Here is a 16532-nt window from a genome sequence, read left to right as displayed (position 1 = left end):
CTGTCTCTGTCTCTCTCTCTCTCCATCCCTCCACCTGTCCATCGGTCCTTCCCTTCCTGTCACTCCATCTCTCTCCATCTCTCTCTGTCTCTCTCTTGGTCTCTCCATCTGTCTTCCCACCCACCCCCATCACTCCATCTCTCTCCTTCTATCTCTGTCTCTCTCTCTCTCTATCCCTCCATCTGTCCTTCCTTCACTGTCACTCCATCTCTCTCCTCTCTCTGTCTCTCACTCTGTCCCTCCATCTGTCTTTCCCTCTCTGTCACTCCCTCCCTCTCCTTCTATCTCTGTCACTCCCTCTCTGTCTTTCTATTTCTATCTCTGTCTCTCTCTCTCTGTCTCTCCATCTGTCCTTCCCTCACTGTCACTCCATCTCTCTCCTCTCTCTGTCTCTCACTCTGTCCCTCCATCTGTCTTTCCCTCTCTGTCACTCCCTCCCTCTCCTTCTATCTCTGTCACTCCCTCTCTGTCTTTCTATTTCTATCTCTGTCTCTCTCTCTCTCTATCCCTCCATCTGTCCTTCCTTCACTGTCACTCCATCTCTCTCCTCTCTCTGTCTCTCACTCTGTCCCTCCATCTGTCTTTCCCTCTCTGTCACTCCCTCCCTCTCCTTCTATCTCTGTCACTCCCTCTCTGTCTTTCTATTTCTATCTCTGTCTCTCTCTCTCTCTGTCTCTCCATCTGTCCTTCCCTCACTGTCACTCCATCTCTCTCCTCTCTCTTTCTCTCACTCTGCCCCTCCATCTGTCTTTCCCTCTCTGTCACTCCCTCCCTCTCCTTCTATCTCTGTCTCTCTCTCTGCTATCACTGACACTGGGAGAGAGACAGAGGGACGGAGGGTTAGATATGAAGGCATAGAGAGGGCCGTAGAGAGGGACAAACTTGGAGAGAGAGAGAGAATGTTGAGTTGGATGAAGAGGATAATGTAAGATATATTAACTTGATTTAATCCTTCACTGCTGTGTACACAAACATATTTGAGATAGGTATGGAGAGAAAACGAACATCGGGAGAGGGAGGAATGCAGTAAAGTTGGGGCCCAGGCGGACACTTTTGATGATCCAGAAGGAATAGCCTCCATTATAAATATTCAGCCAGCTATTCCACTGTGGGAACCATCACACCCTCATGATATTGTTTGTGGAAATTTCATGCTGGCTTATTGGTTAATTTTTAAACCTGTGATTGATAGATTCTTGTTAACCAAAGGTATTAAGAGATAAAGGGCAAAGGTGGGATATATGGTGTTAGTTAGATCACAGATCAGCCCTGATCTCACTGAATGCTGGAACAGGGTCGAGGGGTTAAATTGCCTCCTCATCTTCCTATGTCTGATGTTTTATATCCTTCTTTCACTCTCACACACCCTGTCTGTCTGTGTCTCCCTCTATTTCTCTCATTCTCTCTCTCTCTCTGTCTGTTTCGGACAGTGTAGAGTGAGATTCACTCTGTATCCACCCCATGATGTTCCTGCCCTGGGAGTGTGTGATGGGACAGTGTCGAGGGAAATTTACTCTGTGTCAAACCCAACATTGTGCTTGGCTTGGGAATATTTAATGGGACAGTGCAGCTGGAGATTTACTCTGTATCCCTGGAATTTTGAAGGCTCAGGTGTGATTTGATGATTGTTTTCAAGATAATAAGGGAAACTGATAGGGTGGACAGAGAGTAACAATTCCCACTGGCTGCAGAGTCTAGAACATGGGGGCATAGTCCAAAAATATAAACCTCGTCTAAAAACCTTTCAGGAGTGAAATGAAGAAACACTTCAACACACCAGGTGTGGTATCAGTTTGGAACTCTCTTCCACAATCAGCAATTGATGCTGAGACACTTGTTAATTTTTAAATCTGAGTTTGAGAGATTTTTGTTAACCAAAGGTATTAAGGGACAAAGATAGGTACATGGAGTTAGATCACACATCAGCCATGAGCTCCTTGAATGACAGAACAAGGTTGAGGGGCCAAATGGCCTCCTCCTCTTCCTCTGTCCTACGCCCAATATCCTGCGATCACTCTCTGTGTCTTGGTCTCTGTCTCCCTCTTTGTCTCTCTGTCTGTCTGTCTCTCTCTCCTCTCATCTGTGGAAATCCACACACATCAGTCAGCCATTTTAGGTTCATTTTCAGTGGCCATTTTATGTTCCCACAACACTGGGACATTTATCGCTGTCTATCCCAAACCATCTCCCTTTGTAGTCTATTTGTGTTCTCCTCACAGCTTATTGTCCCACCTAACCTAGTATCTCTCTCCTTTGCTCCGTCTCACTCACGCACTCTCCCCCCTCTCTCTCCCCCCCCATTTCTCTCTCCCCCCATTTCTCTCTCTCCCCCCCCACCCCCCCGCAATCTCTCTTTAAGTGTCCTGTTATCACATCCTTTATTACAGATTCGACCATTTTCCCAATGACTGATGTTAGACGAACAGGTCTTTAGTTCCCCATTTTCTCTCTCCTTCCTTTTGTAAATAGTGGGGTTACATTTGCTACCTTCTAATCTGCCTCTCTCACACTGCCTCTCCCACACTGCCTCTGTCCCTCGCTATCTGTCTTACCCCCTCTCTCTCTCGCTATCTATCCCTCTCTGTCTTTTTCTCTCTCTCGCTCTATCTCTCCCTATCTCTCTCTACCTCTGTCCATGTCTCAATTTGTGCCTCCCTCACACCATCTCTCCCTCTCTCTCTGTCTCTCTCTAGCTCTCTGTCTGCCTCTCTATGTCTGCCTCACTGTGTCTCCTTCTCTCTCTGTGCCTCTCTCACTCTCTATCTGTCTCTCCCCCAGCTCTCTCTCTCTGTCTCTCCCTCTCTCTCTTTCTCAACCTCTGTCCATGTCTCAATTTGTGCCTCCCTCACACCATCGCTCCCTCTCTGTCTCTCTCTCTGCCTCTCTCTCTCTGCCTCTCTCTCTTCAGCCTCTCCCTCTCTATCTCTCCCTCTCTCTCGCTGCCTCTGTCCACGTCTCAGTTTGTGTCTCCCCCACACTATCTCTCCCTCCCTCTCTCCCTCCCTCTCTCCCTCCCTCTCTCCCTCCCTCTCTCACTCCCTCTCTCACTCCCTCTCTCCCTCCCTCTCTCCCTCCCTCTCTCTCTCTCATTCTCCCTCTCTCCCTCCCTCTCTCCCTCCCTCTCTCCCTCCCTCTCTCCCTCCCTCTCTCCCTCCCTCTCTCCCTCCCTCTCTCCCTCCCTCTCTCACTCCCTCTCTCCCTCCCTCTCTCCCTCACTCTCTCCCTCCCTCTCTCTCTCTTTCTCTATCTCAGAGTTACAGCTCAGATGATTAACCTCTTTATCCATGTGTTATGAACACGGGACTTTGTCTCTCTCCCATTTTCTAGGATGTTGCCAGGACTGGAGAATTGTAGCTATGAGGATAGGCAGGGGTTGTTGTCCTTGGAAAAGCGAAGGCCGAGGGGAGATCTGATTGAAATGTACAAAATGTTGAGGGTCCTGGATAGAGTGGAGGTGAAGGGCAGAGAACCATAGCAGAAAGGTCAGTGACGAGGGGGCATAGATTTAAAGTGATTGGCAGAAAAATTAGAGGGGAGTTGAGGAAAATCTTTTTCACCCAGAGGGTCGCGATGGTCTGGAACTCACTGCCTGAAAGGGTAGTTGAGGCAGAGACCCTCAACTCATTCAGAAGGAGTCTGGATCGGCACCTCAAGTGCGGTAAGCTGCAGAGCTCAGACCAAATGCTGGAAGGTGGGATTAGAATAGGTTGATCGTTTTCGGCTGGCACAGAGAGGATGGGCCAAGTGGCCGCTTTCTGTGCCTTAAAATTTCTATGTTGCCCTCGCCAACTCTATTTTTCCCTCTGTTACCCTCTGAATCCCAGTCTCTCCCTCTCTGTTACTCTCTGAATCCCAGTCTCTCCCTCTCTGTTACCCTCTGAATCCCAGTCTCTCCCTCTCTGTTACCCTCTGAATCCCAGACTCTCCCTCTCTGTTACCCTCTGAATTCCAGTCTCTCCCTCTCTGTTACCCTCTGAATCCCAGTCTCTCGCTCTCTGTTACCCTCTGAATTCCAGTCTCTCCCTCTCTGTTACCCTCTGAATCCCAGTCTCTCGCTCTCTGTTACCCTCTGAATCCCAGTCTCTCCCTCTCTGTTACCCTCTGAATCCCAGTCTCTCCCTCTCCGTTACCCTCTGAATCCCATTCTCTCCCCCTCTGTTACTCTCTGAATCCCAGTCTCTCCCTCCATGTTTCCCTCTGAATCCCAGAATCTCCCTCTCTGTTACCCTGTGAATCCCAGTCTCTCCCTCTCTCTTACCCTCTGAGTCCCAGACTCTCCCTCTCTGTTACCCTGTGAATCCCAGACTCTCCCTCTCTGTTACCGTCTGAATCCCAGTCTCTCCCTCTCTGTTTCCCTCTGAATCCCAGACTCTCCCTCTCTGTTACCCTCTGAATCCCAGACTCTCCCTCTCTGTTACCGTCTGAATCCCAGTCTCTCCCTCTCTGTTTCCGTCTGAATCCCAGTCTCTCCCTCTCTCTTACCCTCTGAGTCCCAGTCTCTCCCTCTCATTTACCCTCTGAGTCCCAGTCTCTCCCTCTCATTTACCCTCTGAGTCCCAGTCTCTCCCTCTCATTTACCCTCTGAATCCCAGTCTCTCCCTCTCTGTTACCCTCTGAGTCCCAGTCTCTCCCTCTCCGTTACCCTCTGAATCCCAGTCTCTCCCTCTCTCTTACCCTCTGAGTCCCTGTCTCTCCCTCTCCGTTACCCTCTGAATCCCAGTCTCTCCCTCTCTGTTACCTGACCAGAGCTTTATAAATGTTCAGCGCACCCTCTCGGCTTTAGTACTCACTGTATACAGTGTAAATTGTGGTATTCCCCAGGGGTTTTGATTAGGACCACTGATCTTATTGATATATGAATGACTTAGACTTGGGTTTACAGGGCATAACTTCAACATTGTGCCATTTGCAATGTAATAAACAGTGAAGGGAATAGGAGTAGACTTCAGGAGGATAGAGGCAGTCTGGTGAAATGGTCAGACACATAGCAGGTTAACTTCAATGCTGAGAAATGTAAAATGATGCATTTTGGAAGGAAGACTGAGGAGAAGCGATATAAACTAAATGGTACAATGTTAAAATGGGTGCAGGGACAGAGAGATCTGGGATTTCATTTGTGTCACTTTTTACATCTAAAAGATTCAATTTGGGGCTTGCAATCTCTAAGTTGAATTTAGCTTCATCCTGAAAAGTGTTAGCAAACATGTTGGGAAATGTGTCAAAAGCTGTTTCCATTCAGACATTCCTGCATTGTGGAAGTGTGAGCTGTCTTTGCAGAGACAGGAAATAGAGTTGTTTGAATGGACCTGCAGGTTTTGGTTGATGCAATAAGGTGAGAATTTGAATTGTGTCCCTTCCAGATACACAGAATTGAAGGTATTTACAGAACACCACATGAAGTAGTTTACCAATGTCTGACAAACTTCAAAGACTTCAAACACATGGAAGAAGAGGCGAAGGGAACAATATACAAAACCTGAGACCGTCAGACATCAGCAGGAGGAAAATGAATCTCTTTTTATGGGTTTTAATTTGAAGGCCTGAGCTGATGATTGAAAAAGTAGGAGTTCAAATCCCACGCTGGGCTGTTGTGAATTTGAATTCTATTTTTTCTTTAAAAAAACATAAATCTGGAGTTAAAAAGCCTCTAGGTTGGAATGATTCACTCCTGTCTACTGGTGCAAAGCCTGTGTGTGTCTCAGTTTGCTGTATTTGTTAACAATTTAAGATGTTGTGGTAGAATGCAACATACCCAAGTTTACCAATGACACAAAAATAGGCAGCATTGTAAGCAGTGTAGCTGGAAGCAGAACATTGCAAAGAGATATTAATATCTTAAAGAGATGGGCAAAACTGTGGCAGTTAGATTTCCATGTCAGCAAAAAAAGACTAGAACAGAGTACTTTATAAATGGTGTAAAGCTAGAAATACTGGAGGTTCAAAGAGACTTTGGAGGGTCCATGTCCATTTGAGTGCAGTGTAGATTTACCAGAATGATAACTGGACTCCAAGGGTTAAATTACGAGGTGATATTACACAAACTAGGGATATATTGCCTGGAATTTAGGAGGATCAAGGTAATTTGTTCAAAGCTGTTGAGATATTAAGGGGAACTGATGGGGTAGTTTGGGAGAAACTATTTCAGCAGCTTGGGAACATAGGAACAGGAGTAGGCCATTCAGCCCATCGAGCCTGCTCCGCCATTCAATACGATCCTGGCTGATCATCCACTTCAATGCCTTTTTCCCAGACTGAGTTTCCACAGCCCACTGGGGTAGAGAATTCCAAAGATTCACAACCCTCTGAGTAAAAATCCGCCACTCCAGGCTAAAGGTGGTAGTAGTTTGGAACGTGTCTTCTGCACGCAAACATTGATGCAAAATCAATTGTCATTTTTAAATCGAAGGTTGATCTCATCAAATTCCTTTTGAAAATTGAAATATTCTTCTTTCGCTCTCTGTCCCTGAGTCACTCTGTTTCTGTGTGTGTGTGTGTGTGTTTCTGTGTGTGTTTCTGTGTGTGTTTCTGTGTGTGTGTTTCTGTGTGTGTGTTTCTGTGTGTGTGTTTCTGTGTCTGTGTGTGTTTCTGTGTGTGTGTGTTTCTGTGTGTGTGTGTGTTTCTGTGTCTGTGTGTGTTTCTGTGTCTGTGTGTGTTTCTGTGTGTGTGTGTTTCTGTGTGTGTGTGTGTTTCTGTGTGTGTGTTTCTGTGTGTGTGTTTCTGTGTGTTTCTCTGTGTGTGTGTCTGTGTTTCTGTGTCTGTGTTTCTGTGTCTGTGTTTCTGTGTCTGTGTTTCTGTGTGTGTGTGTGTTTCTGTGTGTCTGTGTGTGTCTATGTCTGTTTCTCTCTCCTCTCTCAGACCCTTTGTAAAGCTCCACATGCATCAGTTTGCCATTTGAAGTCAGCTGCTTTTGGTTTCACCGCATCTGCAGAGGTTGCACTTCCTTATGCAGGCTGGTAAGAAACATGTATTCCGCAGTTGGCTCCAATGTTCCCGTGAAAATTTAGATGTTGTGCGTGCCCAGTTTTTTTAACGTGAGCTCTCCCTTGAAATCTTTGAAGAATCTTTGAAGACGTGTGCTATTTATTGTGGAACAGGATCTGCGTGGGACATTTGAGGCTGCTGCACGCAGATTTGCAGGAACATTGACCGACACTCTCCATCCCAATCTCTTCCTCTTTCTCTCTGGTACTCTCTCCCCATTGCAATCCTTCCCTCTCTCTCTTATTCTCCATATCTATCCCTGTTCTTTCTCACTGTTACTCTCTCCATCTGGATGGAGGAGGAGAAAGAGAGGCATATACAGAGGCAGCTTTACTCTGTATCAAACCCCACAGTGTACCTGCCCCCTAGTTCTAGACTTCCCCACAAGGGGAACATCCTCCCAGCATCCGCCCTGTAAAGTCCCCTCAGAATCTTGTATGTTTCAATAAGATCACCTCTCATTCTTCTGAACTCCAATGAGTATAGGCCCAACCTGTTCCACCATTCCTGAAAGATAACCCCTTCATCCCAGGAACCAGCCGAGTGAACCTTCTCTGAACTGATTCCAATGCATCCAGGCCTGACCATTTATCCACTTTCAAAGCTGCCAAACACCTTCATATTTCCCCCCTCACTCTGTTTATCCCATCCAATATTTCACACTCCTCCTCTTTAACTACAATCTCTGTATCGTTCCCACTCTTTTATAAAGACGGACACAGAGAATTCATTAAGAACCATTCCCACATCTCCCACCTCCACAGGTAGGAAGAAGGAGGAGAGGCAATCTAAACTAAAGGATATAGTTATAAAGGGGCTAACATTCTCTGCCTCTTCCTTTGCTCGAATATAATCCTTGATTTCTATCATTAGCAATGGTTGGAACAATTTACTGAGGTTCTGTCAAAGCTTACTCACATTCTTTATCTGTGTCTCTCTGTCCCAGAGAGATGGTGAAGAAACTATTGATGTGTTTCCTTCAGTTAAGTTTGATGTCAATGTTTCCCCAGGATATTGACGCTGGGGGATTCAGCGATGGGATAATGCTTTGAATGCCAAGGGGAGGTGGTTGGATTCTCTCTTGATGCAGATGGTCATTGTCTGGCACTTGTGTGACGTGAATGTTACTTGTCACTGGTCGGCCCAAACCTGAATGTTGTCCGGGTCTCGGTGCATGTGGCTCTGGATTGCTTCATTATCTGAGGCAAAATACTGCGGATGCTGGAAATCTGGAAAGCATCGAGCTGAATCACTAACTCTGTTTCTCTCTCCACAGATGCTGCCTGACCTGCTCAGTATTTCCAGCACTTCCTGCTGGGATTTCATTATCTGAGGAGGTGCGAATGGAACTGAACACTGTGCAATCAACAGTGAACATCCCTACTTCTGACCTTACGATGGAGGGCAGGTCATTGAGGAAGCAGCTGAAGATGGATGGGCCGAGGACACTAACCTGAGGAACTCCTGCAGTGATGTCCTGAGACTGAGATGATTGACCTCCAACAACCACAACCATCTTCCTTTGTGCTCGGTATGAGTCCAACCAGCGGATTCCCACTGACTTCAGTTTTACTCGGGCTCCTTGATGTCACACTCGGTCAAACGCTGCCTTGATGTTAAGGTCAGTCTCTCTTCCCAGTAGCAGACAGGAGTGAATCATTCCCTTTGACCCGTTGTACACTGAACAAGCTGTGCTTCTTCACAGCCTGATACAGGACTGTACACGGCCAATTAATGTAGCCCATCAAACACTCCCAGAGCAGGTTCAGCACAGCTTAGGAATAGAGTATAGTTCCTTCAACATTCTCTCTCTGTCTTCCTCTCTCTGTCTCTCCCTCCTGCTATCTCTGACACTAGGAGAGAGACAGAGGGAGAGAGGGTTAGATATGGAGACAGAGAGAGTGTTGTGGAGAGGGACAAGGTTGGAGAGAGAGAGATTGCGGGGTCGATTGAAAGGGAGAATGTAAGAGAAATTAATTTGATGTAATCCTTCACTGCTGTGTGCACAAACATTTAAGAAATAGGTATGGAGACAGAAACATCGGGAGAGATCTCTGTCTCTTCCTGTCTCTCCATCTGTCTTTCGCTCCCTGTCACTCCCTCTCTCTGCTTCTATCTCTGTCTCTGCCACTCTCTCTGTCTCTCCCTCTCTATCCCTCCATCTGTCCTTCCCTCCCTGTCACTCCATCTCTCTCCTGCTCTCTCTGTCTCTCACTTTGTCCCTCCATCTGTCTTTCCCTCCTTGACGCTCCCTCTCACTACTTCCATCTCTGCCTCTCTCTCTCTGTCCCTCCACCTGTCTACTGCACCACCCTCCCCACCCCCCGTCACTCCATCTCCCTCCTTCGATCTCTGTCTCTGCCTCTCTCTGTCTCTCTCTCTATCCTTCTATCTTTCCTTCACTCCCTGTCACTCCATCTCTCTCCCTGTCTCTCGCTCTCTCTCTGTCCCTCCATCTGTCTTTCCCTCCCTGACACTCCCTCTCTCTCCTTCTCTCTCTGTCTCACTCTCTGCCCCTCCATATGTCTTTCCCTCGCTGTCTGTCTCTCCCTCTCTCTTTCCATCTGTCTTTCCCTCCCTGTCACACACTCTCTCAATCCTTCCATCTCTGCCTCTCCATCTGTCCTTCCCTCCCTGTCACTCCATCTCTCTCCTTCTCTCTCTGTCTCTCTCTCTCTGTCCCTCCATCTGTCCTTCCCTCCCTGTCACTCCATCTCTCTCCCTGTCTCTGTCTCTCCATCTGTCTTTCCCTTCCTGTCTCTCCCTCTCTCTCCTTCTATCTCGGTCTCTCTCTCTCTCTGTCGCTCCATCTGTCTTTCCCTCCCTGTCACTCCCTCTCTCTCCTTCTATCTCTGTCTCTCGCTCTCTGTCTCTCCATCTGTCCTTCCCTCCCTGTCACTCCATTTCTCTCCTTCTATCTCTGTCTCTCTCTCTCAGTCTTTCCATCTGTCTTTCCCTCCCTGTCACTCCCTCTCTCTCCTTCTATCTCTGTCTATCTCTCTCAGTCTTTCCATCTGTCTTTCCCTCCCTGTCACTGCCTCTCCATCCTTCCATCTCTGCCTCTCTCTCTCTCAGTCTTTCCATCTGTCTTTCCCTCCCTGTCACTCCATCTCTCTCCACTCTCTGTCCCTCACTCTGTCCCTCCATCTGTCTTTCCCTCCCTGTCACTCCATCTCTCTCCTTCCATCTCTGTGTGTCTCTCTCTCTGTCCCTCCATCTGTCTTTCCCTCTCTGTCTCACTCTCCCTCCTTCCATCTCTGCCTCTCTCTCTCTCAGTCTTTCCATCTGTCTTTCCCTCCCTGTCACTCCCTCTCTCTCCTTCTATCTCTGTCTCTCGTTCTCTGTCTCTCCATCTGTCCTTCCCTCCATGTCACTCCATCTCTCTCCTCTCTCTGTCTCTCACTCTGTCCCTCCATCTGTCTTTCCCTCCCTGTCACTCCATCTCTCTCCTTCCATCTCTGCGTCTCTCTCTCTCTCTGTCTCTCCAACTGCCTTTCCCTCTCTGGTTGACTAACAGGAAGCAGAGAGTGGGGATAAATGAGTGCTATTCTGGCTGGCAATCAGTCACGAGTGGTGTGCCTCAGGGATCGCTGTTGGGACCCCAATTATTTACAATTTATATCGATGATTTGGAGTTGGGGACCACGTGTAGGTTGTTAAAGTTTGCAGATGACACTAAGATGAGTGGCAGAGCAAAGTGTGCAGATGACTGTGAAACTTTGCAGAGGAACATAGATACATTGAGTGAGTGGGCAAAGGTCTGGCAGATGGAATACAATGTTAATAAATGTGAAGTTATTCATTTCGGTAGGAGTAACAGTAAAAAGGATTATTACTTGAATGGTAAAAAGTTGCAGCATGCTGCTATGCAGAGGGACCTGGGTGTCCTTGTGCATGAATCGCAAAAGGTTGGTCTGCAGGTACAGCAAGTAATTAGGAAGGCAAATGGAATTTTGTCCTTCATTGCGAAAGGGATTGAGTTTAAAAGCAGAGAGGTTATGTTGCAGCTGTATAAGGTACTGGTGAGGCCGCACCTGGAGTACTGTGTGCAGTTTTGGTCTCCTTACTTGAGAAAGGATGTACTGGCACTGGAGAGGGTGCAGAGGAGGTTCACTAGGTTGATTCCAGAGTTGAGGGGGTTGGTTTATGAGGAGAGACTGAGTAGATTGGGATTATATTCATTGGAATTCAGAAGAATGAGGGGGGATCTTATAGAAACTGAAATTGAAATATTATAGAAATTGAAATATTCTTCTGTCACTCTCTGTCCCTTGGGCAGTCCGTTTGTGTGTGTGTCTGTGCATGTCGGTCTCTGTGTCTGTGTGTCTGTGCATGTCGGTCTGTGTGTGTGTTTCTCTGTGTGTGTCTGGCTGTCTGTGTCTTAGCCTGTTTCTCTCTCCTCTCTCAGAACCTCAGTAAAACTCCACATACATCAATTTGCTATTTTAATTTGGCTGCTTTTGGTGATACCACAACTGCAGAGGGTGCACTTCCTTCTGCAGGCTGGTAGGAAACCCATATCCCGCTCTTTAACGGCATATTCTGTCTGCTTTGTATACTAAATTGATTAATCCCTAATAATTGATCAAATCTGACATTGATTACTGTTTGAAAGTCTCCAGGTTTACTTTCCTCCCAGGGCTGATTAAAAGTTCGAGTTTCCCTCAGTGTTTTGGAAATATCAAACCCTGATCCCACACCCAGTAAAGTATTTTACATGATGGGACGCTGCAAATGTTGTTATACTCAGTGCGCACGGTACCTTCATGTTGTAATAAGATGTTATAATCTCTATTCAGATAACTCTCATGCCACAGGGGCAAAATTTCACTGGGTCAACATTCTGACCAAACACTAAAACATTACAGAAAGCGAAGCTCACAAATTCAACACAAGTTTCCTTTTCTGTGTCTCGCTGGTCTGTTCTGATTTTCTGTTGGGTGACATCAGTCTAGATTTTGTGTTCAGACCTGAACCCACAAACGTATAACTCAGAGGCAGGATTATTACCCACTGAGCTACAGCTGGCTCCAATGTTCCCAGAAAATTTAGTTGTTGTGCACGGCAAGTTTTTTTTGTCCCACGTGCAGTCCCTTTAAATTTTTAAGAATCTTCGAAGACGTGTGTTATTTATCAGGGAACAGGACCTGCGTGGCACCTTCCAGGCTGCTGCACACAGCTTTGCAGGGACACTGACCGACACTCTCCATCCCAATCTCTTCCTCTCTGGTAATCTCTCCCCATTGCGATCCTTCCCTCTCTCTGTTATTCCCTCTCTATATCTATCCCTGTCTTTCTCACTGTTACTCTCTCCATCTGGATGGAGGAGGAGAAAGAGAGGCATATACAGAGGCAGCTTTACTCGGTATCTAACCCCACACTGTACCTGTCCTGCGAGTGTTTTATAGAACAGAGAGGACAGAGATTTGCTCTGTAGATAACTCCATTCTGTACTTGGCTTGGCAGCATTTGAAGGGACAGTTTAGACGGAGCTTTACTCTGTATCCCTGGAATTTTGAAGTGTCAGGGGTGTTTAGTTTAGTTTAATTTAGAGATTCAGCACTGAAACAGGCCCTTCGGCCCACCGGGTCTGTGCCGACCATCAACCACCCATTTCTACTAATCCTACACTAATTCCATATTCCTACCACATCCCCACCTGTCCCCATATTTCCCTACCACCTAACTATACAAGGGGCAATTGCTAATGGCCAATTTACCGATCAACCTGCAAGTCTTTGGCATGTGGAATGAAACCGGAGCACCCGGAGGAAACCCACGCAGACACAGGGAGAACTTGCAAACTCCACACAGGCAGTACCCAGAATTGAACCCGGGTCGCTGGAGCTGTGAGGCTGCGGTGCTAACCACTGCGCCACTGTGCTGGGTGAATTGATCAAAGTTTACAAGACAATACTGGAAACTGATGGGGTAGATAGAGAGAAACTCTTCTCACTGGTTGGAGGAGTCTCTGACGAGGGGCACAGTCGAAAAATCGAACATTAGTCGAAGACCCTTTCAAGGGTGAAATTTATTAACACTTCTACACACAAAGGATGGTGGAATTTTGGAATTGTCTTCCACAAATGACCCCTCCCTATCTCTGCAATCTCCTCCAGCTCCACAATCCACCAATATCTGCCATCCTCTAATTCTGGCCTCTTGAACATCCCCAATTTGAATCGTTCCACCATTGGTGGCCGTGCCTTCAAGCTGCCAAGGCCCTAACTCTGGAATTCCTTTCCCAAACCTCACCATCTCACTAACTCTCTTTCCTCTTTGAGGATTCTCCCTCAAACCAACCTCTGAGCAAGTTTTTGGTCATCTGGTCTAATATCTCCTGAAGTGACTCAGTGTCAAATTTTTATTTTCTTGATTCATTTGTTGGATGTGTGCGTTAGTGGCCAGGACAGCATTTATTGCCCATTCACAATTGCCCTTGAGAAGGTGGTGTTGAGCCTCCTTCTTGAACCGCTGCAGTCCATGTGGGGTAGGTACACCCACAGTGCTGTTAGGAAGGGAGATCCAGGATTTTGACCCAGTCACAGTGAAGGAGCAGCGATATAGTTCCAAGTCAGGATGGTGTGTGACTTAAGGGAAACTTGCAGGTGGTGGTGTTCCCATACGTGTTTCCTGTTTGTTTGCTCTCTCTCCCCCTCCTTCTTTCCAGACCTCCCTGTCCTCCTGTCCCTCTGTGTTATGAGAACCTAAGAACAGAAGGAAGTGGGTGCAGGAACAGAGAGACCTGGGGATGTCTGTGCACAAATTGAAGGTGGCAGAGCTAGTTGAGAAAGTGGTTAAAAGGCATTTGGGATCCTAGGCTTTGTAAATAGAGGCTTAGAGTATAAAAGCAAGGAGGTGATGATGAAGCTTTATAAAACACTGCTTCATCCTCAACTAGTATTGTGTCCAGTTCTGTCCTCCCAGACACTCCCTCTCTCTCCTTCTCTCTCTGTCTCTCTCTCTCTGTCTTTCCATCGGTCCTTCCCTCCCTGTCACTCCCTCTCTCTCCTTCTCTTTCTGTCTATCTCTCTGTCTCTCCAACTGCCTTTCCCTCTGTGTCTCTCCCACTCTCTCCTTTTCTCTCTGTCTCTGCCTCTCTCTGTCTCTATCCCTCCATCTGTCCTTCCCTCCCTGTCACTCCATCTCTCTCCTTCTCTCTCTATCCCTCCATCTGTCCTTCCCTCCCTGTCTCTCCCTCTCTCTCCTTCCATCTCTGGCACTCTCTCTCTCTCTCTCTCTCCATCTGTCTTTCCCTCTCTGCCTCTCCCTCTCTCTCCTCCTATCCCTGTATCTCTCTCTCTCTATCCCTCCATCTGTCTTTCCCTCTCTGTCTCTCCCTCTCTCTCCTTCTATCCCTGTATCTCTCTCTCTCTGTCCCTCCATCTGTCTTGCCCACCCTCTCTCTCCTTCCATCTCTGTCTCTCTCTCTGTTCCTCCATCTGTCTTTCCCTCTCTGTCTCTCCCTCTCTCTCCTATCTCTGTCTCTCTCTCTCTGGCTCTATTTTAAATATTCAGCAAGCTATTCCACTGTGGGAGCCATCACACCCTCATGATACTGTTTGTGGAAATTTCATGCTGGCTTATTGGTTAATTTTTAAACCTGTGATTGATAGATTCTTGTTAACCAAAGGTATTAAGAGATAAGGGGCAAAGGCAGGATATATGGTGTAAGTTTGATCACAGATCAGCCAAGATCTCATTGAATGCAGGAACAGAGTTGTGGGGTTAAATTGCATCCTCCTCTTCCAATATCCCCTGTTAAATATCCTTCTTTCTCTTTCAGTCACCCTGTTAGTCTATGTCTCTCTGTTTCTCTTTTTCTGTCTCTCTCTCTCTCTGTCTCTATCGGACAGTGTAGAGTGAGATTCACTCTGTATCCACCCCATGATGTTCCTGCCCTGGGAGTGTGTGATGTGACAACGTCGAGGGAAATTTACTCTGTGTCAAATCCAACATTGTGCTTGGCTTGGGAATGTTTAATGGGACAGTGTAGCTGGAGATTTACTCTGTATCCCTGGAATTTTGAAGGTTATTGGGTGATTTGATGAAAGTTTGCAAAATAATAAGTGAAACTGATAGGGTGGACTGAGAGTAAATATTCCCACTGGCTGCGGAGTCAGGAACTTGGGGCATAGTCTAAAAATCTAAACGTAGTCTCAAAACCTTTCAGGAGTGAAATGAAGAAACACTTCAACACACCAGGGGTGGTATCAGTTTGAAACTCTCTTCCACAATCAGCAATTGATGCTGAGACACTTGTTAATTTTTAAATCTGAGTTTGATAGATTTTTGTTAACCAAAGGTATTAAGGGACAAAGATCGGTACATGGAGTTAGATCACACATCAGCCATGAGCTCATTGAATGACAGAACAGGGTTGAGGGGCCAAATGGCCTCCTCCTCTTCCTCTGTCCTATGACAAATATCCTGCGATCACTCTCTGTGTCTTGGTCTCTGTCTCCCTCTTTGTCTCTCTTTCTGTCTGTCTGTCTGTCTGTCTCTCTCTCCTCTCATCTGTGGAAATCCACACACATCAGTCAGCCATTTTAGGTTCATTTTCAGTGGCCATTTTATGTTACCACAACACTGGGACATTTATCGCTGTCTATCCCAAACCATCTCTCTTTGTCGTCTATTTGTGTTCTCCTCACAGCTTATTGTCCCACCTAACCTAGTATCTCTCTCCTTTGCTCCGTCTCACTCACGCACTCTCCCCCCTCTCTCTCCCCCCCCATTTCTCTCTCCCCCCATTTCTCTCTCCCCCCTCCCCCGCAATCTCTCTTTAAGTGTCCTGTTATCACATCCTTTATTATAGATTCGAACATTTTCCCTATGACTGATGTTAGACGAACAGGTCTTTAGTTCCCCATTTTCTCTCTCCTTCCTTTTGTAAATAGTGGGGTTACATTTGCTACCTTCTAATCTGCCTCTCTCACATTGCCTCTCTCACACTGCCTCTGTCCCTCGCTATCTGTCTTATCCCCCTCTCTCTCTCGCTATCTCTCCCTCTCTCTCTCTACCTCTGTCCATGTCTCCATTTGTGCCTCCCTCACACCATCTCTCCCTCTCTCTCTGTCTCTCTCTAGCTCTCTGTCTGCCTCTCTATGTCTGCCTCTCTGTGTCTCCTCTCTCTGTGCCTCTCTCACTCTCTATCTGTCTCTCCCCCAGCTCTCTCTCTCTGTCTCTCCCTCTCTCTCTTTCTCAACCTCTGTCCATGTCTCAATTTGTGCCTCCCTCACACCATCGCTCCCTCTCTCTGTCTCTCTCTATCTCTCTCTCTGCCTCTCTCTCTCTCTCCCTTTCTCCCTCTCGCTGCCTCTGTCCACGTCTCAGTTTGTGTCTCCCCCACACCATCCCTCCCTCTCTCCCTCCCTCTCTCCCTCCCTCTCTCCCTCCCTCTCTCCCTCCCTCTCTCTCTCTCTTTCTCGCTCTCTCCATCCCTCTCTGTCTCTGTCTCAGAGTAACAGCTCAGATGATTAACCTCTTTATCCATGTGTTATGAACACGGGACTTTGTCTCTCTCCCATTTTCTAGGATGTTGCCAGGAC

Source organism: Heterodontus francisci, chromosome 45, assembly GCF_036365525.1.
Source record: "Heterodontus francisci isolate sHetFra1 chromosome 45, sHetFra1.hap1, whole genome shotgun sequence".
Classification (NCBI taxonomy): Eukaryota; Metazoa; Chordata; class Chondrichthyes; order Heterodontiformes; family Heterodontidae; genus Heterodontus; species Heterodontus francisci.
The sequence above is the reverse complement of the archived record's forward strand: the minus strand, read 5'-3'. Positions refer to the sequence as shown.